This window comes from Triturus cristatus, chromosome 5_2, assembly GCF_964204655.1.
Source record: "Triturus cristatus chromosome 5_2, aTriCri1.1, whole genome shotgun sequence".
Classification (NCBI taxonomy): Eukaryota; Metazoa; Chordata; class Amphibia; order Caudata; family Salamandridae; genus Triturus; species Triturus cristatus.
In genome coordinates, this window is record NC_140588.1 from 702533488 (window position 1) to 702559649 (window position 26162).

Below are 26162 nucleotides of genomic sequence, written 5' to 3' on the forward strand. Positions count from 1 at the left end.
GGCTTAATTTCTAAAAACATTGCTTGCAAAAAATAGCAAAAGAAAAAAACGTGGTGACAGATTTGAGGGGGATTCCAATCTGACAAGGACAAACAGCGCTCACTGGCTGTACACACTCATTACATTACTTTATAGTTGGTACAAGATTTCTGTGCTCTCGGAAAACAATTAAATGCTACAGAGCAAATAAAGCAGTTTAAGTTTGTGAGACACAGCTGCAGGTTATGTGGGTCTTAAGGTGTTGACTCATAGAAATCCCGAAGGAACGTGATAACAGTGTGGCGTGAATAAGTAATCTCCACATTTCATCCTGTGACTGTCTAATTGGTTTGTTGTTATGTTTAATTGATGCATGTTATTTTAGGATTAATATAGCTAGTAAAAAACCTCTTGGAGACCGACTTAGCATGTCTCAGTTACATTTAATGATCTGTTATACTGATGGCATGAGATAGTCCATACCTTAAGCTGTGGTTTTTGATGTTCGCCACTGTTAGTAATTAGCTTATTTGTAATATAATGAATATTGTGAACAATCCTTTTGTAACACTTTACATATTTAACAAAATAAAACTCAATTCGCTAAATATTTGAGAAACAAAATCACAATAAAAAAACTCTTATTCCCTAAAGGCGCAGAGGGAAAAAGTTATAAATAAGAAAAGAGTAAAAAGAGAGACAAAGTAGTATTTTCTTAATAATGAATGATAATCTGATGGATGATGTTTGGAGAACAAAATCGAGTCAGCAATGGCTCCTTCACTTGCAGGCAATAGCAATGTATTTTCTTTGCCAGGCTACTAGCCAACACAGTGAGTCTACCAGAGTTGAGACACAGTGGAGAAGAAGAAATACATTAAAAAACAAAAAAAACAAAAAAAATCACAAAAAAAAAAAAAAAAAAAAACAGAGCCACCTACGCCCCACCCCACTGTATATTTTGAGCTATCAAAAATACGAACCACCCTCACACAATCACACACTACAATAAATTACCTAAAAGATACTTTTGGATAATTTTTGTTTATGAATTATGGCAACCTGGACCATTAGTTTGCAACCTGTAAAATACTTTACATTCACATGAAAGAAAATTATGAGTGATTAAAACATATGTTGTCTCAGAAAACTAATTGGCATATCATATTCATATAAATGAGCTAAAAGGGAAAATATCACTTTCACTTTGATGCCCGTCAATTACAGGGACAGGAATATAGACAACTGAATAGCATTTGTTGGCAAAGGTTACTGAGGCACAACTAAAGAAAACACGCCATGATGGAAAGCTCTGCACTGACGAGTGACAGGAGGGTTCACTTGATTAAATCCAACACCCCATTACAAATGTTAAATATTAAACATTAGAAAACAGTCTTACAGTGCCCCAAAGCGAATGGCCTTGTGGAAGGCCATACTGTATCTTAAAAGACCACATACAATTACCTTTTGTAAATGGTCAGGATGTAGAGAAGTGCCTGCGTGAGTGCATATTGTCTTATCACACCTCACCCAATCTGGTTACAGGGGTGTACCCTTTTGTTTAACTTAAAGGTAGAGAACCCAGCACAAAACGAATCCCCAGCTGGTTGGGAGGGGATGAACGGGTGTTTATAGGTCAAAACAAAACCCAAAAGAAAATATAACAACATCAGCTGAAGTACAAAGGTTTGTATGATAAAAACCATGGAGCAAAAGATCAAAATTGGAAGATTTGTGATAGGGTACAGGTAAGAACTACTACCAAAGACCATTCCAATCAGAGCAAATTGTAACTACCCCAACAAATAACAAATGTCTATTGCAATGTAGTGAGATTGAGTAATTGTCAAGTTATGAGCACAGATAAACTAGCAAAATACAAGCCAAATTAAGATGTTATGTATAATTTAGGAGTTGTATCCGACATTTATTATCAAGTGATATATCTTGTACTATAGCTTTTCATGTAACCTTAGTCGGCAACTACCTATCTTTTCAATTGCTCTGTATTTTTCACTCTTTTGTTTTTAGGGAGGGAGATGTGTTATAATGTTAGGTCTATAATATTATTAGGTATAAATAGCTATATATTATCAAGGCATCCTTTCCCTTCCAATTGGAATGTTCCTGTATGATAGTATATCCCTTTGAAGAAGGGTTAGAAGGTTTATGTTCTGTGAGATTATGGCTTGAGGCAAGCTGGGGACGGTTAATAAAGAGGACTCTGTTACAGTCTCTTGTTTCTTCTATTTCTTCGAATTGCAATACCCACATCACCACTTTACTTTTGCTCTTAGAAACCAGCAACCTTTCCAATCTCATGGTAAATGTATTTGCCTTGGACCTTGTACAGCACTCTCCTGCCCATCGGCACGGTTTGTGCTCTATAAATAGCACATACATACACCAGACCACATTCATTAACAGTTTCCTGTTTGTAGTTTAGTCGTACTCCAGACAAGATGGATTATTAATTAAATTCCAGGAGCAATGCATGCAGATCCACGGAAAATAGTTGGTGAATCCGCTTTATAAACCAGCAGATTTTATTCCTGGAAATTCACGGGCAAGTTACTCCAACGTTTGGCATAAGATGCAACTAATTAAAGAAAAAGTTTTATGAATCAGGCCTATTGATGTTATTTTTTTTAAGGATTTTCCCTTATCCGCGATTAAACATTATGTAGTTGGCACCAGAATTGTGGTAAAGAAAGCCAATTAAGCAACATCTGTGTCTTGTATACCATCATGAAAGTAAGCAGTGCTAAAAGGTAACTAATTGTGATTTAAGGTTTCCTTTGCTTCAACTAGGAAAACTGTTGAGGTTTACTCATTCTAGTTAATTAACAAAGATCAACCAGCATTTGTGGTGAATACCTCAAACTTGGAGAAATGTAAATTTTACGTGCATTTTGTGATCATGAAAACACAGTCTTAATCCATAAATTCACAGTTGATACAATTGAGGTACATCTTTTACACTAATACTCATAGGTGATTTTTCACCTTTCTATTGGCTTTGGTATCAAATAAAATTTCACAAAATATTTCAAGTGGGACAGGGGGAGGAGAAAACCGATTCTTTGTGAAAGGCATGTGTTATTGGATGGGCAATAACATTTGTGAATCAGTCACATAGGTATTAGAGTAACTATTTACCGTGTATAAATTTAAACTAAATACATTTAGACTGCTAAATATGCTAATTTCAGAAAGATTAGTCATTGTCTTTTGTTACGAAAAACTTCCCCATCAAAATTTGACAGATATTTGGAAATGTAGGGCACTCTATAAAGAATGAGATCTGTGACGGGGGGTTAGGGTCTGAAAAGTTTCAGCGCTCCGTCCATCATCTCCTTGTGTTTGCTTTGTTCACACCAAGTTGGCAGGGTATGCCCAGACGCGGGTCCCTTGCTCACTTGGCCACTGGATTCAAGCTAGCCTGGCTGATGAGGGGTATTACCCCGAAACCGGCACCAGGATGCTTGTTTCCAGTCCAGGGAAGACCTGGCTTGGCAGTTCGAGCTGGACTGTTCTCTTAAAGGTACAGGGTCAAGACTGATTTGCATATGGCTGGGTCTGAACTGGGGTGGCGAAGTGAGCTAAAGAATGATGAGGGATTCAACCCAGATCTGTGACGGGGGGTGAGTGTCTGAAAGGTTTTAGCACGCAGTCCATCATCTCCTTGTGTTTGTACTCTATAAAGAAGCCATTAAGCAAAGGAAAGAAGAAATTCGAGGGCAGATATGGAAGCAGCTGGTTAGTGCTTCAGCTAAGAATAATGTGGCCCAATTCTGGAAGACAGTTAATGCGTCCTTCTCAAGTTGCCCCAGTACAGGTACAGATGTATCTATACCTGAACATGACTGGGTCAAGCATTTTACCAAGTTATATGATGCTAATGAACAGGTACCTGATGAATGCAGTCCTAGAATAGATCTAGTCAGTCCATAAAGTACTGAAGAGCTAACAATTTCTCTTGGGACGTTACTTCGGTCATAAACAAATGTCCAAGTCATAAAGCACTGGGACCAGATGGGGTTTATGTTGACCTTTTTAAAGTAAATTTGGAATTCTGGGCCCCTATCATGGCGAATGTCCTAAGGGGTGCTATTAGTGCTGCACCCCCATATCTTGGTCGAGGGAGACTATTGTCCCAATCTTCAACAAGCATTTGAAATGCAATAGGTCTCGCATTTACGCGAGTTTAAGCTATTGGCATTGTAAATGACACTGCCTTTTATTTTAATTTTAAAAAAGAAAACAAAAATAAAAGGCATTGTTATTTGTAATGTGAATAGCTCAAACTTGCGTAAATGCGAGACCTATTGCATTGCAAATGCTTGTTCTGCAAATGTAGAGGGGAGTAGAATTACGTGGTGTCCAGTAGAGTGGAAATATGCAGAGTGAAATTATGATGTGTGGGGTGAAATTATGTGGCATGAAAGTATGTTGAGTGGCTTGGAACTGTGTGGCATGGAGCTGAATTGTGAGATGTGGAATTGATCAGCGTGGTGTGGCATAGACTGCAATTGTATGGAAATGAATTATGTTACCTGGAGTTACATTATGTGGCATGGTGTGGAATTAAGGGATGTGGTGTGGAATTAGTTGGCATGGCGTGGAGTAGGATTATATGGTGTGGTGTGGAATTGTGTGGAGTGGAATTGTGTGGCATGGAATTGTGTTGAGAGGAATGGAAGTATGTGTCATGGAATGGAGTGGAAATATGTGGCATGGAATGAAATTATGTGGTGGAGTAGAATTATGTGCCGCTTAGTGGAATTATGTTATTGAGTGGATTCATTAATAGTGGAGTGGAATTATGTGGCATGGAATTACGTGCCATGGAGTGGAATTATGTGGTATGGCATGGAATTAATTGGTGTGGATTTTTGTGGTGTGGCCTAGAATTGTGGGGTGTTGAGGGAAATTGTGAGACATGGAATTGTGTGGCGTGGTATGCAATTGTGTGACATGGAGTGCAATTCTGCGGAGAGGAAGTATGGGGATGGAGTGGAATTATGTGATGTGGTGTGGAATTATGGGGTGTGGTATGGAATTATTTGGCATGGAATTGTGTGCCATGGAATGGAATTATGTGGTGTGGATTTATGAGAAGTGGAGAGCACTTTATGTGGCATGGAATTATGTGGAGTGGAATTATTTTGCATTCACTGAGATAGACATGTTACTGTGTGGCGTGAACTACAATTATGTGACGTGGTGTGCAATTGTGTGGAGAGGAATTCAGTGGCGTGAAGTGGAATTATGTGACATGGTTTGAATTCAAGTGGTGTGGCATATAATTAGGTGGCAAGGAGTGGAATTATGCTCCGTGGAGTAGAATTATGAGATGTGACATGGGATGGTCTGGCATGGAATTGTGTGGTGTGGAATTGTGTGGTGTGAAATTATGTTGGTTTGGGGAGATTAAATTTAGGTGGTACAGTGTGGTACAATGTGGAATTATGTGGTATGGAGTGGAATTATGTCTCATGGAGTGGAGTTATGTAGCATGATGTTGAGTCATGTGATGTTGCATGGAGTGAATTTATGTGGCATGGAGTTGAATTGTGTGGCATGGAATTGTGGGGTGTTGACTAGTGGAATTATGTGGTGTAGAGTAGAATTAGGTGGCGTGAAATTATGTGGAGAAGAATTGTGTTGCATGGAATTGTTTTGCATGGTATTGTGCGGCATTGAGAGGATTGGAATTATGCGACATGGAGTGGAATTATGTGGCTTGGATTGGAAATATGAGGGTGGAGTGCAATTAGGTGGCATGGAGTTGAATTGTGTGGTGCAGAATTGTGTTGCACGGAGTGTAATTGTGTTGACTGGAGTGGAATTGTGCAACGTGGAATTGTGTGGCGTGAAATGCAATTGTGTGATGTGGAGTGCAATTGGGTGACATGGAGTGTCACTGAGTGGAGTGGAAATCATATAGCATGGAGTGGAATTATGTGACATGGTAATGAATTGTGTGGTGTTGAGTGGAATTACGTGCCGTGGAATTATGTGCCATGGAGCCGAATTATGTTGAGTTGAATTGTGTGGCATGGCATTACATGCCATGGATTGGATTTAAGTGGCGCAGAATTATTTGGCATGGAATTGTGTGGCATGGAATTGTGTGGTGTGAAATTGTATGGCGTGCAATTGTGTGCCATGGAGTGAAATTTTGAGACATGGAATTGTGAGGAGTGCCACTGTGTGACATGGAGTGCAATTGTGTGGAGTGGGATTAAGTGATGTGGAGTGGAATTATGTGACGTGGTGTGGAATTATGTGGTGTGGAGTGAAAGTGTGTGGCATATAGTAGAATTATGTGGCATGGATTTATGTGATGTGCAATTGTGTCGCATGGCAAGGAATTGTGTTGAGTTGAGTGGAAATATGTTGAGCTGAATTATGTGGCGCGAAAGGGAAGAGGCATTATGTGACACAGAGTGGCATTATGTTGTAGGGAGTGAAATTATGTGGCATAGTATGTGGCATGATGTGGAATTATATGTTGTGCACTGAAGTGGAAATATGCTCATGTTTAAAGTATAGACTGGGAGGGGTGGGAAGAAGGTATAGGGCCAGTGAATCGAACAAGCCCAACTACGAAGACTAAGAGATCGCACACGGTGGCAGACCAGACAAGCTGTGCAAGACCCATTTAATGCCACAGGGACCTACTTTATACAACTCACCCGAAGAAAACACATGGGTGAAATATCAATATCTTGTTTTCTGTGTAAACCAGCAGCTCCTGTATTCGGTTTTGTAGCGCTGCGGTAATAGGCGCTACCAACGGACACAAATCGCTCCCTTTGAAAAATGATTATAAAGTACGGCATAGCGAAGGAACGTAAAATACACATTCGTTCTTCGTTGTATTAGGAGAGGGGGGTGCTGGAATCCCGGCGGGATTATAAAGTCACTCTGACGGTTTCTGGTAGTTGAGTCCTAAGACTCCAATCTGCATCAAAACAAGCCTAAAAAATGCATCTAGGGTGCCACACTGCATATTCTCTAAAAGTACAGTATTCATAGTTAGGTGAAACTTCAGGAATGGCCATTGCCTTCACCACTCATTACTCTCAGGGAAGGTGGTCATTGTGTACTCCACCACATCATGGCCAAGCATGTGGCATACACTCACACTTTGTCTCTTCAGGCTTGTGGAGATTTGTAGTTGGACCCTAAGAGGCATTATTTCTTGTTGCCATCCGTCTTGTTAGAGAAAAAGTGAAAGCAGAAATACTACCAATTTTGAAGTGACACAGAAATGGAAGCTAAACAATAGGTCTGTTCCCAGAATTTCTGTACACAGTCATTTAGCCGATCACAGTGCCAGCTGCCTCATGGTAAGAGTTTCAAAAAGTGCATTCTAGATAAAGATTTGTTAGGGCCGTCCTAGTAATTCCTATATGCATTTGCAAACTACAAGTAAGCCGCAAAGTCAAGTTAAATTTTGAGAGAGAGTATGGAGGCTCGGGGATTGGTATTTGCTGGGCTTGAGAAACTTGGTTTTCTATGGATTTCTGTGCAGCAATCTCATCTGAGATCGAGGGGTTCTGACAGGACAGGAGATGGCATGCGCCCGGACAGGCGATGTGCACGCGCACGGCTGTCTCAGGGCTCGTAAGCAGCGCCCCTCCTATCGCAACTTGGCTGTTGCAGTCGTGAGGAGAGACTGCCTGTTGTTGGCTCGAGCCGTGCAGCTGACGTGATGTGCTGTCTCATCACTGCAGAGCAACACGTGTATTGTGGGCAAAACTCCTCAATTTGGCAAACCGACGTTGGCTCCAAACTTTTAAACCCCATAATGGTAGGCTCAGATTGACTATTCTTTTAGGAGTACTCTAGCGCGACACAAAGCAGAACAAACACCAATTGTCAAACAAAAGAGAGGTTTTGCGCTGATAATTTGAAGCAAAATGTCTGGCTCTGTATTGCATAGCAGCAAGCCCCCTCTTAATGTAATGCAGTGGGGGCATATCAGGGCGGGAACAGCGTTTACATGCAGAGGCAGATCTACTAACCTAGCACAACGTGGCTTTGCGTGAAATCCTAGCAATAATAAAAAGCAGTTGCATAAAATGGCAAAAGAAAAATCCTAGAGGTTTTAAAAGCGCTTGACTGCTAAAGTAGCACAGAACGGGGGTGATGCCTTTGGTGTAAACAGCTTAGTTTAACAACAACAAACCAGCAACAGAGGAGCCCACGAAAGTGAAAGTGATCGTGATTACGATCGCTACGGAGGTAAGACACATGGCGCTGCGCGCGTGCACGTTCACGTGCACTGTAGCTTTAGGCCACGGCAGCACTTTGAAAAGCCCAGTTATAAAATGTCTCTTCGAGCCTTTGGCTCGCGAGACCTAAAAAGGGAGACAGAAGGGACCCTCATGGTTATCGACCAATATCGTTAATCGACGCTACAGTGAAGCTATTGGGCAGAGTTTCGCTAGACCAACTAGAAGGCTGAGAAAATAAAATGTGCATTTTTAAACCTGCACAGTATAGTTTCAGACAGAGCCTAGGGATGGCAGACCAATGTTTGAGCCTACATCTAGTATTGAGTAAATATGTGGTTGCCAAAGAGGGTTGCCTCTTTTGGGCGTTTATGGATTTAAGTGCAGCTTTTGATAATGTTTTAAGGGGGAAGTTGTGGACTATGTTATTATGCAAAGGTGCCAGTCCCCAAATTGTTCACCTCCTCTCTCAGCTGCACGAAGACGTTGAAGACAGAATCAGGTTTGGGCCAAACGGGGAATGCATCCCTTACATACAATTCTGAAAAGGGGTCAGGCAAGGCTGTGTGCTGGCCCTCTTCCGTTTCAGTTTTTATATAAGTGGGCTAGAGGATTGTTTGACTTAAGCTGCCCCTCTCAGTATGGGGATACGCCAGCTACCCATACTCCTGTTTTCAAATTATTGTGTGCTTATGTCCAGAACAGGGAGGGGACTCCAGACACTTCTGGACAGCTTTGTGGCATTCATGCAGAGGGGGGGGGCTCCACCTCTAAGACAGAGGAGTGTCGTCCCACTGCTCTGAGAGCAGAAAAAAAAGAAAAGAAAATGATAACTTTATTATCATTTTATTTTTCTCTGCTACGGGGCTGGGTTAGGGCGGTGAGGGGCTGAGGTTGGAGTCTGGGAAGAATGGTGAGTGCACACTATCAAAGTGCGCATGACTGCTTGGCCGGCCGTCTTGGCTGGGCCAACCGTCATGCGCACTTAGCATATTCCCAACCAGGCTGCATTATACAACCTGCTGGGGAACATGCCCAGGCCCCCAACACCCATCTGAGAACTGAACCACGGCGCTCAGACCAATCACAACGCTGCATTGCAGCACTGATTGGCTTAGGGGAGCCCGGTGCTTCCTGGCTTGCCAGGAAGAGAAGGAACGACGAAGAGACAGCGGAAAGTTAAGGGGTTATTTTTGGTTGCTTCAATTTTATACACCCCTCCCCTCCTCCCCCTGTTCCCTGCCAGCCGCCACTGCATTTATGTCTGATTTCGGACTCTCAATGAATAAAAACTAAATCTTATGCCATGGTTTGCAGACAACCACGCAGCAGGCTAACTCCTTTCCATATCCGTGGTACTGCACTTAAACGTGTCCCAACATTCTCATATCTGGGGGCCTTATGTGGCAGCAGGAGCACTTGGATGCACTTGAAAGGTGTAGGGGTCACACAGTTTGAGCCACCATTGGCATCTCTATTCAAATTTGCCTCTAAGCTGGGGTCCATGCCCTTAGACACGGCGATCAATATGTTCGAAGCAATTGCCACTTATGGTGCGGGGGGTGGGGGGGGGGATTGTTTACCATTGTAGATCAGTGAAAACACATTTTTGCGCGCACTTCTGTCCCTCCCCTGTAGCATTCCCTCTATAATAATGCATAAGGAATTAGGACTGCAATATTAGGGAGATGTAGTAAGGATAGCACCTATTCTGCTCTGGCTGTCAGTCTGGGCTAGGCTAGAAGCAGCATTGACATAAACAGTGATTACCGACCGCCTAAATCTGTCAAGAGCACATAAGATTAAATGGCTAATGTATGTGAAAAATGAACTGCGAGCAATAGATAGAGTACTATTCACACATCTGACGTGTATTGACTACCGGATCAGACCACTGGTAAAAAAAAATTAACTTTTACAACAGATAGGTGAAAAGAGATACGAGTGCAAACAGAGGAAGGAGATGTGATGGCATATTTCCTTATTTGTACTACACCTCCTATTGAGCCATATCTGCTAAAGGTGCCACGCTACCAGAGATCCTTTCTACTATGACTTGGTCTGGCCCATTCCTTGGTGACCTACCCCTCTAAAGTGATCACTGAGAAAGATATGGTACCGTTCACAGGCAATCCAGTCACGCCTCAATCTCAACTGCACATGTTCTTCTCTTATCAGCTGTATAAAGAACAGAGAATTCCGATACTAAAGCCATTCCTGAAGATTTTAAACATTAGGAAGTGCAAAGTGATAAGGGAATTACTTCTGTTTTCATTTCCTTATTAATTCATTACCATCATTATTTCTATTCATGCTGTTGATGTTATCATTAGGACTGTTGATGCTTTAGCCAGTAACACTGCTATTTGAATTAGGACTTACTGTTCACCTATTTGAAATTGTTGAGTTAGTGGGAATATCTTCACTGGAAATATTATATTTGTATGATATTATCGCTAGTATCTTCCAACTATCTATAATACATGGTTTACTACATATTGTATACTATCTTCATCATCTCCTCCCTAGTCCACCTTTCCTATTTCTTCCTTTCCAGGTTTTAGGAGTACCTCAACTATTGTATCTTTTGATATCTGTATTATCTTTTAATATTTAAAAATCTGAGAAGGTAACATTTCATAGAAATTTATTGTGTGGCCATAATTTGATTTGTTTATACTCTTTTTTTAATGTATTGTTTATAAACTGACATGTACTTCTCAATAAACATATCCCCCCCCCCAAAAAAAAGGAAGTGCAAAGAGGCACTATAGTATCTACAATTGCTCCAGATTGGTCACGTATGTGTATCTGTGTACAGATTTATTTCTGCTGCAGTCAAACAGAGGAGAATAGTCAGGAAATAATGATGTTTTAAAGGATGCATTTCTTTTAAACTGGATTGGTAGCAAATGAATTAACAGCTGTATTGTATGTTTTTAACATTGTTATGTACTAAAGCACTTTATCTAGAATTTATTTGAAACTGTATGGCGAATCAATGTATGAATTGAAAACATGCCATTGCCTATTTATAGATACATTTTAACAAGTTTTTAATTTTTAAGTATGCTTTTAAGGTTTGTTTTAACCCAAATAAAGTATTTTGAACTGAACTACTATTCAATTTCAGTAAGACTTGTCATCATCTTTTCTGTTACGAATTGGGATTAATGCTTATGCGAAATACAATGCAGTTTTGATTTAGATAACTACAGATAAATAATTTTCACTTTCTTCTTGTTAACATTTTGAATGTGTTATGGCACACAGAATACATTTAATCTTTTACGAAACCTCCAGCAGTTTACAAAATAGACTCAAATCAATTACAAATCGTGACAAAGAACAGCAAACAAAGCGCAATGACACTACGTGATTGACAACCATCAATAAATGAGGCATCAATGTGTGCAGCAATTAGCTAGCCCAGTCCTCCCATCTTCAATTTAGGATGTGGCACAGTCCAATTAACAGAAAGCATAGAACTTGGAAAACTAGGCACCATATCTATTTAGAGCCAGCACTGAAAAACAGAAGTGCTTCTTAAGAATACCAAACCAAGTACTCACCTCAGAAACGGAGTCCTTTATCTGACCACACCATCATGCTGTAATAGATGAAAGCAAAAGATTAAAATAAGAGTTGGTAATACAAGGTTATAAATTGCACAGTTCAGTTTCAATAAATATTAAGATTGTAACTACTTTGCATGCTACCATAGGTGATTGAATAGGATGTCAAATTTTCAAAGTCTTACATGATGCGAGGAAGTATCCCCTAACCATTACTGTTCAGTTGCTGCCTATGGATCACAGTCAAAAAGCCAAACTGATCAGTTTAGTTTATTAGAAGATGGTTAGTCCACCCTCCATTTGGGTCTGCCCTTAATCGAGGTTTTAATTCATTCCAGTGTCTAAGGATCTATAATCATTCAGCTGTACATTCACCTTTTTGATTTTGAAATATTGTTGTACAATCAAATTTGCAAGTTTGATTACAGGGCTCTGGGTGTGATGAAGTGAGCTGCAAATTGTTGGTGATAACTCAGGCCCTTGCTCCAGTATGCTTTGTGTATGGTGAATTGAATCAAAATCCTTAACCAACAGGAGCCCATTGAGAACTATCATGGCAGCTTCGAACTGCCAGAGACTGAAGTATAGTCTCTGGCCTGATATCCAATTGTAAGAAATGAGGTTATTAGTTGAGGGGTGTGAGAGCCTCACTCAGATAGACAATTCTTCTCAGGGTGAACCACAAAAGTCACTAAATACATCTGTGCTTTACCCTCTAGCATCTCAGCACAAAAGCAGTCAGTCTTAAGTAAAAACATAATTTAAGAAACGTCTCAAATCAATTTCGAAAAAAGGATTAAACTGTAATGAATAAAATGGCACTAAAATGACAAAAATCCAATAATTAGAACTAGAGGTATGATTTTTTAAAGTTTTAGGTAGAAATAGCACCAGAAGTACAAAGTGCTAATCACAATAATCGGTTGCCCTGGGCTGGGTCAATGTCACAAGTTCAGGCCCACTGCAACTAAGAGCAGGTCTGAAACAGGGACTAGGTTCGTCCCAGTGGAAAGTTTACTTTCTCTCACAGTCCAGTTCCACACAAGAAGGCTCAGCCACAGCTTCACATTGGTGATAGTGTGAGGAGTGCATTGCCAACACGAAGAGTAGGCTACCATTGGAGCCTCGCACTGGCGGGAGACGCAAGCTGTCGCTACTGACGTGGACAGCAGGTCACCATCAGAGCTTCACACTGGGAGGGGGAAGACACTGGGCGGTCATTCCCAGACCTGAAGAGGCCACAACTTCTGGATTTTCACCTAGAGTCCAGTTAATGCAGTTTTGAAGTAGGAGGAGTACACTCAGACACCAGCCAGGAGTACAGGACCTGGAAAGGTACCTCTCTTGGGTCAGGACACACTTCAGCAGAGGCCAGCAGCATGGTCCAGGTAGGTCCAGTTGCTGCTGTTTAGCTGGGCAGTTGCAGGGAAGGCCTGTAAAAGCTGTGTGTGTCCCAGCAGCTCCAATAAGAATTCAGCCTACTGATCATTGAAGTTAATTGTGGGATCCTGGGTACCAGGCAAGCAGGTCCGGTTGTTGTTCTTCAGACATCAGGGTAGTCCTGCTTATGAATCTTTTGCATAGGTCCAGGAGTGTTCTGCTGAGAGGTTCTGAGGGTGCCACGTTTTCATTCAGTGTCCCCTTAAACACTGTGGGGTGAAGAGTCCTTTGTCTAACTCTCCACTTTCCCTAGGTTTGAATCCACTCTATCTAGAGGCACAAAGGGCAGACAAGCCTAGGTGTGAGTTGCATTTGCCAGTGACAGAGCAGGCATCTTCAGACGAAGGAAATGGGTGGGCACAAACCTCAGGCTATCCTTTAAAGCGGAGGAAGGGCTGAGTATATCTCTACAGGCCTTCCTGCTTAGGGGAGGAACACCCTTACCCACACTCAAGGCCTTTTTGAACCCATGCCTGGAAGGAATATATATCACATCATAGGTGAGGCATTAACAGTTCTATGACCCTCGACACCATCAGAAAGGCACATTTGGTTTAACCAGAAAAATGGCAACTTTCTAAAAGTGGAATTTACAGAATAATTATTTAAAATGCAACTTTACCATTAAAGGGGATTTAAATTACAATTCATAGGAGTGTAAGAAGTATTTCACTATCTGCTCCAAAACTGAAGTTATCATTTATTAAGTGGGAGAGTGTAAAGAAATGCCCCTTTTTGAAGTTTTGAACTGAGCCTGTCAGTTGATCAACTCCAAGAGTGCACCGAGGCCTGCTAACTAAACGTCTATGCCAGTGCTCTGACCCTAAAAAGTGGCTGTTTAATTGGCTTATAGCAAATTGACATAAGTTGGCTTACGCATACATCCCTAATATATGGTACCTGGGGTAACAAGGACCTGTAAGTTAAAGTTTCCTTTATGGACTGCAGCACTTAATGTACCACCATGAGTGTGATAAAGTAAAACATGCCCACAGCCTGCCACTGCAGACTGTAAGGGCAGTTTTAAAACTTTTACTCGACTTAGCCATTTGACCTAATAACAAAGAATAGACCTCCCTTTTTAACATACAAATACATACATATACACACACACACACACACACACACACACACACACACACATATATATCACGCCTAAGGCAGGCCTATATAGTTTCATGTGTGCTAATACTAAAAACCTAAATTGTTGTTTTATCGTAGAAAGGCTAGCAGCCCCATTTGTAAGTACTGGGTAACACACAAACAACTCAGCTGTGATAACTCCTGAATGGGACTACTAAAGTTGGCATTAAAAGGTATCAAAGGAATCGTTCCTTTACACCAGAATTAATGCCCATATCGAATTTAATGTAACTTTTGAGTAAAAGGCAATTTTCTGAAAGTTGCCACTCTACTGCCCACGTTTTCCAGTTGCCCTTCACAGATGCTGACCACAAGACAGCCTTCTGCCCTCCCGGAGTGAAGTGTCAACGACTCCCAGTAAAGGAAAGAATAGAGGCCTGCCGTTGGAAGAGATATTACCTCTCCCTAGCAGGAAGCCACACAGGGTGTTACTCTAAAAGGCGAGCTTCAAAGGAGAAGCCGCCTTTAAAGAGTAAACAGTGGACACACACAAGAGGAGCTGTTCTTTTGTTTAAGTAGACAGGCTGGCGTCGGGGACAGTAAAGGGAAAACTGATGAAAAACCGATTTTCCAGTGAGAGTGTAGTCCTCCGGTAGCTGCACCTCTAGGATGGGCCATCAATCTCCACACACAGAGAGGGGTTCTGCCATTTTGGTAGTGAACAAAATGTTGCACTCTGGAATAGCAAGATGCCACACTTTGCAGAAAGTCACCATCAGGCAGGAAGGGACCGGGTAGCTGAAGGACTGCCCCGCTGTTCCCTGGACCTGCCACAGAGAGGCTGCACCGAAAACTGGACTGCGCCTGCTGCTTTTGGGCTTGCAAAGAGGACCGTGTTTGTGGTGCCCTGTTCAAGGAAAAGTTGACCTTCAGACCCAGACAAAAGAGGTGAACTCCAAGGGTCAGTTGGCTGACTTCCTGTTCCAGCACCAGGGCCACAAGAGCCGAAGAAGCCACCTTGGAAGAGTTGGTAGTCACAACTGCTTATTTGTTTCTAACTGCCGTTTTACATCAGAGCGTGGTTTAATATGTATAATGCAATGTGTGCATTCCACTTGCAATGCATTTTGTGAAGCATAACAACAGGGTGCAGCAAGACCTGGGACATTCAAGCTCAAATCAATCAGGAAAACTATGCTTTGGAGCAGTGGAGGGAGTAACAATTGACCCCACTTGAAAGTGGTGCAAGGTGTAGTCCACCTCCCCATCCGTCTAGTTTCACCTCAACCCCCATCAACAATGGTAGGAAGACCAACTGATCCATTTGTAAAGGGTACGAGGAGTGTTCTACCTCTCTCTCAGTCTAGATTTATATAAACCCTGTTGCAATGTTAAACGGTTTTCCTTCATTGTACCAACTCTGTTGCCTTCTCTATGTACAGCGTTCTGCTGCTTCCTTGTTAGGTTTGTCCTATATAACGACCCATACACACTTAAAAATACATACAAGGGCCAGGGCCAAAGTAGTTGTGGGAGTTTTGTTCAGTGGGACAAAGTGGCAATTGCACCGATAAGTTGCCAAGGTGCTCTCTAGCTTAATTTTGATTTTCAGCAATGGTTCACAGGGATCAAATCAACAGAGCTCATTAAACAAGCAGCTTAACCACCAAAGCTTGCCCCACTTCAAAGTCTGCAGTTCCTTTTTAAGATGCATCAGCAGCAGTAGGAAAGAGTTACTCTGCTGCATGTTAGGAAACATCATTGGAGGACATATATATTTTTTTTTACCAAGGATGGCTGATGAGGTTATATACATTAAAACCAAAAAAATTAAGATTGAATGTTCTTAGGTCTGCAAGTTATGTTCTACAATGACAGATCATACAACAGTATACAATAGTATTTATAAACGGACGGAGCATGCACAAAATTCATGATATAATGTACACACCTTGCCTGGTGAAATCTCTCACGTCTCCCTGCTACCACTGATAATTGCTATATTTTACTGCCCCAACAGCAGTCAAAGGGATTACTTGCTTTGCTTGCCCTATGGCCCATGGCATCCTTGCTACGCTACTGCATGCGTTTCCTTCACTCTCAGTGGGGTGGTAATATTTGCAATGGGATGACCAAACAAATGAGTCCTACATCACTTAAGGGAGAATTAAAAGAAAAACAAAAAACACACCCCCTCACTCAGATTAAAAAAAAAAAAATAGGTACAAGTGGTGCACTTAACAGGATAAAGAGAGGCAGGTTCTAGAAGTAGTCCTGAAGTGACATTCAGGAACTATTGCAATACTTTCAAGGTATGGCACGCAAGGCCGATCCTCCACAGGAGGGTCGGGGTTCACAATTTAAAACACCCTCTAAAATCATGATGGCAGCATGTTTCATTTCTCAGCAAAATTTGTCCCAGAATGGCTAAAACATATTTCACAGGAACTGTAAATAGTCTGGGTATGCACTGTGATATTTTATTTTCCCAAGATTCAAACATTATCTTTCTTCACTTCCTTTCATTTCCATCCTGCGTGTATATCATGAGATAACTGATGCACTGGCTTACATTGCCTTTCTCTCCCCTTTTTGCAGTGAAAGCATCTCCCTCCCAGCAAACCACCACCCTGTCCCAGCAACCCTCACTATCCCACCACAAAGTACAAGGGAAATTCATCCAAATCTTGCTATCAAATGGAATAGACAGCGGTTTTTTCCCACCACCTCGACTCCATCCCCCCACCTGGCATATTATACTTGCATTATTATAATTCCCTCCCCCTAAGGATTAAAATCGTCAGATGGAAATGAGCACAGAATGGATTATTCCACATCACAAGTACCATTTCCATTTATGGAAGAACCGTCCTTATGCTTTCCCCATTGTTTTGGGGTTTCAGTGGCTTACAGTAGCGGCTGGCAGAGAACGAGAGTGGAGCGACGGGGTCTGCGGGGTGGAACAAAATAAAAACCTAAAGAAACACACTTACCTCCTTGCCGCTGTCATCCTTCCTTGTCGTCTCTGTGGCCGGAACCTGGAAGCACACAGGCTCCCCCACCTAAGCCAATCATTAAGCTGCAGGCCATGGCTCGGTGCTCAGAAGGGGAATAGGAGGCTGGGCATGTTCCCCACCAGGCTGTGTAATGCAGCCTGGTTAGGAACATGCAAAGTACGCATGTCTGTTTGGCCAGCCCAAGAGGGCCGGCCAAGCAGTCATGCCCACTTTGGAGTGGAGCAACCACTCCTCCCCCCAGACATCACGGGAGCTGAGCCATGCCCACTCAGCCTGGCTGTTACTAAACATAAAATGACGGAGATAACGTCTGTTATTTTATTTGTGCTTTTACACTGCTCCAAGAGCAGTGGGAAGACACTCCTTTGCCTTGGCAGAGGAGCCACCACTGTTGTCTTCATGTCCAGAAAAACAAAACAAAACGGTGTGGCCATGCCTCTGGATTGTCAGTTTCTTGTAGATAAACCTATACCCTGCTGCTTTTAGAGGCTCAGTCATTTTATGCAGCTACCACCATCATCTGACAGTTGGATAACAAATGTTGGATCGAACAAAGGAGGAAGTAGTTCCCACTGAGAAGGTGCACTAGACAGAGCCTTCAGTAAGATCGCTCAGCGTAGTAGAAAAGTTAAATGTTGGATAAGAATAAGTTTTGGTCTAAAGGCGGAGGTTGAGCTAGCTTGTATATTTCTTTACAGAGAAAACCGATGGGCAAGCAGGATTTGGCAATTGAAATCCCAGCTAGCCAATTAGCTTGATAATGTACTGCTGGGGATCATACCCCCTAGAGTCCTAGGGTATTTTTGGTGCATGAAGATTGTTCAATATCTATCTATTCTTCAATTCTTCCTTCTTCCACTGAATTTCCTGAAAACTTTGCTCATGCCCTCAGACTGTAGCTGCTATTTGTGCGGTCTCCTCCACATTTTCAGCTGTGAGTTTTCCCCGGGCTCGACCAATCTCTCTGTAAAAGTTTGAATATTTCCAGTAATTTCTGCCACAGATTGCGGAGTAGTCCAAATATCAGCCTTGACTTGTAGTTTATTAAGGTCTCATTTATATGTGTCTGGATCAATTGAAAATTGGTACTCAGGGAGAGCTCTTTGAAGTCTACAGCATCAATAATGCTTTCAGAATGTCCTGCTTTTTCACAGGCTGTCATACCATGAATGAGCGTGGAGGAATTTCCCCACAGTGAGTTGCCAGAGCACTGGAGGCATCTATTGCTTATGGTAATCATCGCAGACTCTGGGTAGATTCTAGGGTTTCATTTGCTCAAATGTTCAGGTGCACCTTTCTTGTGATCATTCACCTTTATACCCCTCTTGTTTGTAACTCAAATAGTTCATGCCCAATAGCTGCATTTTTGGGGTTGTGCCCCAAGCAATTCTAGTCTACATTGATTATTCCCCAGATCACCTGTTCAGAGTTGGAAGTCAGTCAATTTAGCAATTCAATACCTTTGTTACACCTTGCAAATGGGGACAGGAGGTAATCAGGACTCTCTTTGTCCGCCGAGAGACCGTGATTAGATGTGTTGGTGAACAGTAAACTTGGCACCAATTACGCTATCCATTGCTGAGCATACTTCTTTCTCCTGGCATCAGGTATCGTCTGTATTCAGTGTATTTTGTGTAGTATTCATAGCTGCAGTTATTGAGCAATTTTTTTAGACTCTATTAGTTTCAACATTTGGACCTTAAGGCAAAGCAGTTCATCGTAAGCTGGTTTTATCTGTTGCTACATTTTGAAATGGTCTGGGTTTCCTTGAAGTTGGAGCCACCACCGCTGACACTTCCTGGGAACTCCATTCTGCATCCGGTCGAATCCAAGGTACATTTGTGATGCTGGAGCAGATCTCACTTGAATGGCTGTACTTCTACAGCAGATAACTGTTGAGACTTTGATACGACATACATCTGCAGGGGAACTTGGTTGGTCAGTTAAGTACCTGCCGTCCAATTTTGAATGGCTGTTTCGCCAACTATCTATTGTCTTTTTTAGTGTAATCAGCCCCCTACGGGGGTGTTTAGTACCAAACAGCCGACAGCCATGTCAAGGACAATTCCTGGCAACCCAAGGAACAACCATGACAGTAACAATTGCTGCCTCCCACCAGAAGTGGAAGATATGCATCAGAAAAGAAAAAGCTGAATTAATTTGCAATATCTTAGTAGTAGATGGAAAGCCAGGGAAACTAGTCTCATAACTGCAGGGCTATTGGGAAGGAGAGCGGCATAGTAGGTGGCCTCACTGCCATCTTTTTCTCTCTTGTTCATATGTATACCTCAAATATCCTTTTTCAATTACTAAGAAAACGTTTGCAATTTTTTGAAAATCCAAGCTTTTTTTTTTTTAGTACAGACATTTGTCATTTTTAATATAAGTACTCACATCTTGTACTGCCCCACATGCAGAGATGCCACCTCATATACTGTGTATCACAATTACAAGTCAGTAATGATTGTCAAAGGATGAGGGAAGCAAATAGATGTCTGAGCCCCCTCACTGTGCCAGTAATGCTCATCGAAAGCAAAGAATAGCAATTGTATGCCATGGGAGACCCCCAAAAAGACAATTAAAGCCACCACTTTAACTGGGGTGACTACATTCAGACCTTGGATCTCCTTAATTTTCAAAAGAGGACCACCTAATGCCAGAGACCCCATTGTCCCTAGTACAGGGATGGTCACCATTATGGCAAGTATACCTTCAACATGCCAAAAATGAACAGCAGTGTCCCAAGGTCAAAACTGTGCAAGGGATGACCCTGTCAAAGCCAAGGCTATAAATGCTATGTAAAGAATGGCTGCCATAATGCAAAAGAAGACCGCAATATCTCAAGGAAGCACATAATCTGCAAAGGTCACCATTATGCTAAGAATGGTAAATATTTTCCACGTCCACCAATATGCAACATCCAGAGACCAGTACTGCTCATACAAATAATTATTTGTGCACATATACACAAATACCAGAAAACACTTACATGGAAAATGCATATGCTGCGTCCTTCTTTTTTGTGCTTACACTAGTCATAAGAACCCACAGCAGCGGCTGCATGTCATCCAGTTCTACAGGAGGTTGGGAACCTGTTGGGGCCTGCTAAGCCTTTTGGCATGGCGTTTCACTTCATCTTGACTCAATATAGAGAGGAGAAATGGATCCTCCACCCTCCCCCAGGTCTAGCATAAAGAAATCTAGGGGCGAGATGGGAAGCTGACCTTTTTTGGCCTAAATTCAACAGGTTTCCGCTGGTTGCTTTAGCAATCTAAAAAATCTCCATAAGTTCTTGCATTTGCTACCTGAAGATTGCCGAAAATCTGTAGTCCATGCCACTGTTGCATCCAGGCTGGACTACGCACACGGCCTATATCTCGCCCTGCCTAAATATGCGATTAGATGCCTGCAGATGGTGCAGAATGCGGCTGCGAGGCTGATCAGACGCATCCTCTTTAGGCATCATGTCTCTCCGCATCTGCGAGATCTTCATTGGCTCCCAGTAGCAAAAAGAATAGAATTCAAAGCTCTGACTACCGCGCACTGAAGGGAAAATGCCCCGCACTGAAGGGAAAATGCCCCATCTATCTTAAACTAAGACTCTACTGCTATAAGCAGGCTCGGCTTTTGCGCTCAAACACTCAGAACCTGCTCTATGTACCCTGCTTTGCGAAAGCCCGGCTGGGAGGAAAAGTATTCTCTGCCAGAACAGCAAAAATGTGGAATGCCTTGCCGGTGCCCCTTCGTCATGCAAACACAGAGTCCTGCTTCAGAAAAGCACTGAAGACTTGGCTTTTTAACAATAATTAGATCTGCCTCCTGCTTTTTGATGCCACCTTGCATGTGCTGCTTGATGTTTGGGCGCTGGGACACCTCTGTTGGTGAGGTAGCTGTTCGCGCTTTATAAACTTCAGTAGTATTATTATTATTATTATTATGCAGCCTGCAACTCTTTGACTTCTGAGCCCATTGAAGTCCTCGAGCCAGCACCGATGCAAATTGAGTGACCAGGAAGTTGGTGGGCCTGAGGAGTCAGCAGTGAGGGCAGAGGGCAGTTATAGGCGGCACCTAGCTCAGGTCCCAGGCTCTTCATTCATTAAGGGTAATCGAAGAGGAGATCAGGAACAGAAGATGGAGGACAGGGAGAAACATAGAAAGGAGGCAAACTAGAACCCGGGCTGACCAACTGTTAGCATTCAGTGCAAGCGTTCATTCTTTTCCCTGAGTCTTGATGAATGTGCTGCTTCTCGTTGCAGAAATGTTAACACATCTAGTGTGTGTATGTGTAGTACATATATAATTATGCTTCTGTAAATTATTTCATTTGAAACAATAGGCACAGAACAACCACTGTCTACAGGAACAAATCCAACAGTCAGAACACAGCTCTCAGAGAAGTACAAAAATTGATAGAACTCAAACATTACAAGAGGAAACATTATTGTGATAAGATTCAACAAGTAGTTTGAGGAAACCAACAGACGTTTAACAGATCAATCATGCTAATAAAAATAAGTCATTTGACAGAAAGCAAAGAGCTCTCCCATGAAACTGCAAGCTAATATTTGCAAAGTAACCACTCTACAAGTCGTACAATACATTTACTCCCTAGAATGTAAGTAGAAGCCCTTAGACCTATCATTGTTTCATAATAATAATAATAATCCATATGTGTAAAGCGCGAACATATCACCCCTTAAAGTTTCAAGGCGCTGGTGTCCGTCGGGGAGATTAAGCGAGCAACTGCCCAGAGTCACCTGGCGCTAAGCTGAGCTGCCACCAGGGATCGTACCGTGAGCCCCGCGCTCCAGAGTCAGTCGCTCTGACAGCTGTGCCACACCTCGCACCTATTCATCAGAATTTCACCAATCGAAGCCCGACTAGGGAACACATCTACATCCGTGTACACATTTTTATTACCTCTTGTCATGCCTTTTCCATCTAATCGGAGTAAAACCTCAGATTGCTTAAGCAAGATAAATATCATGCAGTTGGAGACTGGATATTTAATGACAACCAACAACTATTTTGTTTTGACCGACTGTATTATCATCAAGTAAGTGAAAAGGCCATGGGCATATCCTTGGCTTCCACCAATGCCAAATTATAATAAGTTGTTAGGTATAATCAAAGATACAGGAAGATAATTTGGATATAACAGTTTCTGGACTACATCTATAGATTATTTATCATATTGAGTGGTGCTAAAAATGAAGCCAATGCATACTCTGCAAAACTGAAAGATAATATATTTTTATTTCCAAACAGTAGAAAAACAAAAATATTCAAAAACTAAATATTATATTTTGTACTACTATTAACCATGTTACAGACTTATCACAAAATATTAAAGAATAGAATGCTATAAACAAAAGTCTCAGACACAATCTGTACATCCTATTAGAGTGCAAATTGAAGATGGATGAGTGCCTGGTGCTTAACCTAAAGCACATCTCTGTCACCGCTTGGGCTTTGATTAACCAATCAATAATCAATTTGTTACTAATTCTGTAATGAAAAAGATGGACATCTAACATTTATTTTCTCCTTGTGCACCTGTGAAAAGTGCTAAAAACATACTAGTAGCCATCTTCAACTCAGCGTAATTCCCAAACCCACAGAAGATGCCAGATCCTCTGAATTGTTTTTATTGAAGTCCTCCCACTTCTAAAAATGGGTGCACAATATACTTAATTTTTCAACGTTATGGTTCTGATCTAATTTTCACAGCTGCAACCAGTGACCCTAAAAAAATGTATTAATGATACAAAACAAATTATATCTGTATTTCCAGCAGTACCACTGGAGATTTCAAAACATCCTTATTTAAAGCTATCTTTAGGCCTGTTTCAATTCTGATCTCGGATATTGTGTTGAGCTGCCCAAAAACTTGCTTTTAAAATTCTTCTATAAATCGGCAGCTCCGCAACATATGGTCCCAAGTTCCCAGCCAGTGTCTAAGCCACATCCTGTTCAGACTGAGGAGACTTAGGCCACCACCTAATTCAAATTGTTTGCAGATACAATAGAGGTGAAACAGCAAAAATTATAGGACTTTTCCTCAAAATTCCATGACGGAGATCTTACGCATGACCAGGTGTGTATACAGCCCTTCCTCTTTGCTCAATTTTGCTCTTCTCTTCCCACTTATATTCAGACACACTTCATTAAACTAAGTTTAAGCATTTACATTCTTGACGACCTGGCCTTTTCTAAATTCACATTGAAAACACAGACTGAAAATGTGGATATTCTCACTAATCTCAATATTCAAGTCAGAATAACATCAAGGTCTGACTTGCTAGCATCAAAATCTAACCTTTTGGAAAATCCTGGGACTCTGGAACAACCATTGTAGCTGTTCTCATAAGTTATCAGATTTACTACCACACAATGGAACAGTCCCCGAGTCGTAAGAAAAAGTAGCACTTTTAAGTTGATTCAACCAGGAGCAAATTAAAGTGTTAATGAAAGCTGTTCTTGAGCACCATCTAAAGATCGATAGTAAGTAACTCAAATTGATGCGGAGCTGCAACCTGGACGCTGAGTTGGGAAGATTGCTTTTCTACCTGGTATTTCCTTTACTTTTATAATGCAGATGCTCCCACTCTTTGCTTATTAGCAATTCAGGCAGTTTGTCAGGCTTGCTTTTGCAAAGTATGCTGTCCCTGTTCATCTTCATGGTCAGGTTATCGGGTTGTAGGTAGAGTTGGTTTGTCTGACCGCGTTGATGTCCAGATAGAAATTATATTTTCAATAGTAGTGGATCAAGGTCATTTTCTATTCTTCTTTCCATGCTAAGATCACCTACCAGGCTTATAGATTTGAACTCTCATCATTACCAGACCAGGAAATACTTAAGCGGGGGTATCTGAGGGCATACACCCATTGCATGAATGAAGGGCAGTGTAAACTAGTAGAAGACTTTGTTTTTTCCCTATCGTGGTTTTTTTTGTGAGATTCTTAAAGACCAGGAAGGGAATGCCCCAGGCAGTTTCCTCATCCTGTAAATGTTCTAACAGCAATCGGTGAGGTCTGACATCAGTCTCTGAAGACAATTCTAATATTATTAGGCTGTTGGTTAATTTCCTGTTCAAGGTGTACATTGTTGATGTTTGACTCGAGAATTTTTAACTGGGAGGATGCATCCTCCAGACTGCTCATGGCAGGTAAATGTTAAAATGTCCAATGTCCATTAATGCTTTCATTCTTTTTTAGCTTTAAATGTTGGATATTGTTTATTATCATTGAGCTTGTCTCAGTATTAATCAAGAGTGTGGTTGAAACCTAGATGGTTAGGTCCCCCTTTCGTCTACCTTTGGTCAGCCTTGTTTACTTTGATATTGTGGGTGGTGTATCTATCAAGTTCAATGTTGTCCCATGCAAGCGTTTCTTGCAAGCAGCAAATACTCTGTAGTTTATTTGTCTAGTTTCTGTTTTACACCAGCTATAACTCTGCTCGCTATTGTGGACGAATCATTACATGGGCACAGTATACTGGAGGGAATTTCCTATGGAGTTGAGATTGTCCAAAAGGACCAGAGGTCGAAAGGCTCAAGCCAGGGTTTGCCCCTGGATGTCAAATCACATCAGATTGGGTACGACCATTGCAAGCTCTCAGATGGCAGCTTAAACGAAGATCTTGTAGATTATCCTGAGAGTTGGGGAATATCCCATATTTGATCTTCCGCACTTGCAACGTCCTTCAGAAGTACTGAGGGTTTAAAGGAGATATTAAAATCCCCACCGACAATGATAGCTGCATCACTAGCTAACCTTTCAATTTGATCTCTTAATATCAATATAGTTGGAAACTCCAAGTTCTTTGGGACACTTCTACGGTACACATTATATAGATATAATTTCTTCGCAAACCAGGGGAAAATCTCTAACCCTAGCAGATCAGGGGAATCAATGGCTAGTTGCTTAGCAGATGCAACAAGAGCAGATGAGGGACGGAATGCTGAATTAATCAGACATTCACCCAAAATCACAGATCTGAGTTAAATCCATTGTTTATTTGCACACCACGTCATCATTACAGTTTAGACCCAGCCATATGCACTGTGCCACTGGATTTAAGCTAGCCTGGCTGATGAGGGGGAATACCCCGAAAATGGTCCCAAAATGCTTGTTTGTAGTCCAGGGAGGGCCTGTCTTGGCAGTTCGGGCAGGACTGTTCCCATGAGGAACAAGGTCAAGACTGATTTGCGTATGGCTGGGTCTAAACTGGGGTGGTATGGGGAGCAAAAGAACAATTGATTTAACCCAGATCTCTTGACTGGGGGTGAAATGTATGATTCATTCAGCATTCCGTCCATCATTTGTTTGCATAACACTAGTTGCTTAGTAGAGCAACCCAGGGCAACGTGGAGCAATAAAGCGAGTCCTTCTGAAGCCTGCCGGCCGGGGACTTTTGAAATGGTAAAGAGTATGCTTTATAACCTTGCCTATGGTAATGTTCAAATTCCCAGGTTTCCAGCAGCAAGAAAATAGTGCTGTTATCTATAAAAGTCCCCAGTCCACCTGGACCAGTTTACTCTTTAGGCCCACAATATTCCAGGAGATAAATATTAGGGAGTCGCCTTTTTTGCAGATAATTTCAAGGGGCTCTTGTAAGTATATTCAGCCTCCTGATCATCATGAGAGAGCCGAAAAGAATGTAGATTTGCTTGTTCTAAGACCAAGTCATGTTCATGTTTAGGGCCTGGAAAAAGCAAAACTTGACTTGGGGACTGGAGTCAGTGTCATATGGACTATCCCAAGTACTCAGATCTTTGAAGAGGCGCCATCATCAGATTGATATTACGGTTTAGTAG

The 26162-nt window shown here is 41.8% G+C and overlaps 1 protein-coding gene across 1 annotated transcript in view; it reads right to left on the minus strand.

Moving 5' to 3' along the window:
• Window positions 1–26162, minus strand: part of SYTL4 (synaptotagmin like 4) — a 559448-nt gene that overhangs the window by 452341 nt on the left and 80945 nt on the right. Inside the window, exon 2 of the mRNA XM_085607791.1 lies at window positions 11801–11838. The gene's annotated coding sequence lies outside the window, so the exon portion shown is untranslated. The remainder of the gene's footprint in view (window positions 1–11800; window positions 11839–26162) is intronic.